A 3,945-nucleotide genomic window follows, 5' to 3' on the forward strand; every position below is an offset into this window, starting at 1 on the left:
AAAACACAAAGAAAGAAAGAAGAGGAGATGGAGAACTCATACCTTTGTCTGGCAAGGCTTTCCAGTGACGAATTAAGGAGAAGACTCGGAGAAGTATCGTCGAGATCGACGATGATTTTTAAACTCATTGCGGACGACTTTCAATAGAGGAGGAGTTAAATAAGCGAAATCCTAGAGTTCTAGTCGAACTCGGATTGCCTGGATAACTCTGATTTCCACCAGAATCGAAGGACGAAGAAGACTCCTCCATTGCATCGTGCCATAGGGCATTGTGGCCTTGGGCCTGGCCTCTTCGGGCCAGCTCACAAGCCCAAGGGCAGGGCTAAGCATTGTCGGGCTGGGCTTGGCCACTTCAAGCTGGCTCACAAGCCTTTAAAATTAGGGTTATTACATTCTTCCCCTTTTAAAATAATTTTGTCCTCAAAATTAACTTATTTAAGGATCAGATTTTGAAAGCACTCAACCATTACGCTTTTGCTGCACACTTTGATCTAACCAACTCTCTTCTATACTCATCTTATGCCTAACTTTACGAATCATAAATCTAAGCTTAAGTTCTACCTATTGCTAGACTTTATGTATTACCTAGAATCAAACTTCTTGCTATAGTACCATTTGTGACAACCCAGAACCTTAACCAAAAAGGCTCGCCATAAGATATTTTTGAATTTCTTAGTTGGGACTAAACACAAACTCACACGGGTCTTCACATACTCTCTCCATTCAAGTCTTGACGTTCTTATTAGGCTAAGGGTTCAAATCCATTCAAATCTAATCACAAGCATTATAATCGATCCGTGGTCATCCTCCATGAACTCATGCTGCAGTGTCTCCTAGTCCACATAGGTTATGGGCTGGGTTTGCTCTGATATCATTCGTAACAACCCAAAATCTTACTCAAAATGGTTAGTTGGAAGGTATTTTTGGGTTTCTTAGTTCTATATAAGTATCCAAGATCTTCTCAACAAAAAACTGATGTCGGACCCAACACACGCCCGCACGAGTCCTCACAGATAATAGATTATATATAAGAGACCTATTTATTATTCAAAATAAAAACCATAAATAATATCATCATACAAGCATCCATATAGTGAAGGAAAAGCTCAGTGCAAATTGAGCCTCTATTTTAATTATACAGATATATTAACCGATATAATAGATAGTAAAATATGTAATCAAATAAAATAGATATAATAGCTCTATGTATTATCTAAAATAAAAATTATATTAATGATATTAATAATATAAGCTTCTACTTGGTGAATGGAGAGCTCGGCACAAGGTAAAGATAAAGATTATTGCAGCAAACTAATAATATTATAAGTTATTTTGAAAATAATGGTTTAATTAATTGTAAATAGTTAAACAGATATACAGCCTACTAGTGATAATTGTCCACTAGTGAAAAACTTTATTCAACTTGGTTTCGCTGTCTGGCTGACCAGGCGTGCAAAGTGTTAAACCGAACGGGATTCTGCCAAGTACCACAGGAAAAAGTTTGTCACGGCGGGTCGAAATATTTTCCCACGCGTATAGTTATCCACACAGCTGTACAGCATTACGCCGTTACCACTATTATTCCATAACCATAGCGGCCATTTTGCCGACTTCTGCAGCCGTTATCGGGTGGTTCTATATACACCCCCCCCTATTGCTAAGGACACCCCCCAAAAACCAAAAAAAAAATACCCAAACTAACCTTTAGTGTAATTATCATATTGCCCTTGAAATTTTCTTAGTACACCCCCCTTCCTCCTCCTCCGTTTCGTTTTGAAAAGAAAAAAAAAAAACACCCCTCAAACCCCCTCTTAAACCCCTCGATCCATTTACATCGTTTAGGCGATCTTTGAAGGAGATTTAAGCCCCATTCGAAGCATGGACAAGCAACTAGTGATTTGGGACGAAGAATCGGCCGCAAAGGTACGTGTTCCACCTTGTTTCGAAATTTTTTTTTTTTCACGGTTCGTGCTCCGTTCGGCACTGGATCGCCGAACAAAAGGCTTCTGTTCGGCTGAACAGTGCCGAACAGAAGCCTTCTGTTCGGCAACCCTCAACCGAACAGAAGCCTTCTGTTCGGCTGCACAGTGCCGAACAGAAGGCTTCTGTCCGGCACTGTGCAGCCGAACAGAAGGCTTCTGTTCGGCTCTGTGCAGCCGAACAGAAGCCTTCTGTTCGGCACTGTGCAGCCGAACAGAAGGCTTCTGGTGCCAAATCGCGTGCCGTGCTGAATTTTGTGCCGAACAGATCCTCTGATTCATTAATTCTTGGTGATAAATTATTTTATATGTAGGGCTATGCTACAACCGAATCGAGTATAATTGGATCAGAATTTGTACTGGATTACACAAGCGAATTTACAACTTACGAGGTATTATAATGTATTGTGCAATTTTGTATTAGTTTAGCGAGCTATTTTTACAACTGTGTACTTACATAAATTGTTTAATGTATAGATCTTCAAGAGTAGAGAGGACTTGTGTAATTGGTATCGTGAAGCTGGGAGGCGAAATGGTTTTGTTGTTGTAATCAAATCATCCGATGCAGGTACCATTTCTAAGAAACCCAGAATTACGTTAGGTTGTGAGAGGGGTGGGACGTACCGAACCAAAAAAGAAAAGCGAATAAAGACTGCCTGTGGGACAAAGAAGTGTGGATGCCCTTTTGCATTAAGAAGAAAGAAATTGGATACTGCGGATGAGGTGCTACCTCGAGGTGGTCGTGGAGGCGCCGGCGAGGTGCTCGTTGCTCGGGAGATGGCCGGGGAGGTGGTTCCGGGAGAAGCCGGCGAGGTGGTCGGAGATCGGGAGAATGCCGGCGACGAGAGGGAGAAGGGGGAACGGGGGGGTTTTGGGCGTTGCCGAGGTGCTTTGGGCGGAACAGTTCAAAGGGAGACGGAGGGGGTTTGGCCGCCGGCGAGGTGCTTGAGGCGAGGTTTTTTGGGCGGAAGGGAGAAGCCGGCGGGTGTTTTGGAGGGGAAGAGCGGGGTGGGGGGGGTTTGGGGGGTGTAGAGAGCAATTTAGGTGAGGGGGTGGGGAGGGTGGGGGGTAATTTAGGAATTTTTAATTTTTTAGGGGTGTCCTTAGCAAATGGGGGGGTGTAGAGAGTATTTAATTTTTTTTTAATTTTTGGGGGGTGTCCTCAGCAATAGGGGGGGTGTATATAGAACCACCCGCCGTTATCCGCCCGGATGTCACAAACAAAGACAAACACGCCCAAAGTTTCCAAGATTTACAAAATCACCCCCCCCCCCCCCCCCCCATTGTAACGTCCCCGTCCCCAGATACGAACAGCTCCCGGCGACGTAGCAAATTAAAAAAAAAAAAAAAGCATCTCCCTTGACATCACCCAGCCAATCAATTGCTGCCAGGTCTAAACCACCCCATGGCCCCACGATACACGTGGCCATCGCACCCCATTCCCCGCTACCTTTTCCCTCCCTTCCCCTTCTCGTTTGGTTCGCGGGAAAAGAAGGGGAAAAGTGTGGTCAACGGGAAAGTAATGAGATGCCTCTTGTTTGGTTGGAGTTTTCAAAGGAGAGAGAAGGGAAAGTTATATTCCCATGGGAATGTGATTCCCACATTTCATGAGAAAGTCTTTCCCATGAGAAACATGGAAAAGTAACTTTCCCATGAGGCGGGAATCACTCTATTTTTACTTTTTCCCAAAAAGTCCTTTCAGCATTAAAGAAGCATTAAAAAGGCATTAAAAATCTAATTTTTATTAAGGGCATAATAGGAATTATATATAACTTTTCTAGGAAAGTGGATGGCCAACCAAACATAAGCACCTTGGAAATTTGTTACTTTTCTATGGTCAACCAAACTTGCCAAAAGTACTTTCCTAAGCATCCTCTCCCTAGGAATTTGTTTTCCGGAAATCATATTCATAGGAAGGAAAATGCTTCCCGCGAACCAAACGAGCCCTAATTCTTGTGTACTCCTC

Source organism: Phoenix dactylifera, chromosome 12, assembly GCF_009389715.1.
Source record: "Phoenix dactylifera cultivar Barhee BC4 chromosome 12, palm_55x_up_171113_PBpolish2nd_filt_p, whole genome shotgun sequence".
NCBI classification, from domain to species: domain Eukaryota; kingdom Viridiplantae; phylum Streptophyta; class Magnoliopsida; order Arecales; family Arecaceae; genus Phoenix; species Phoenix dactylifera.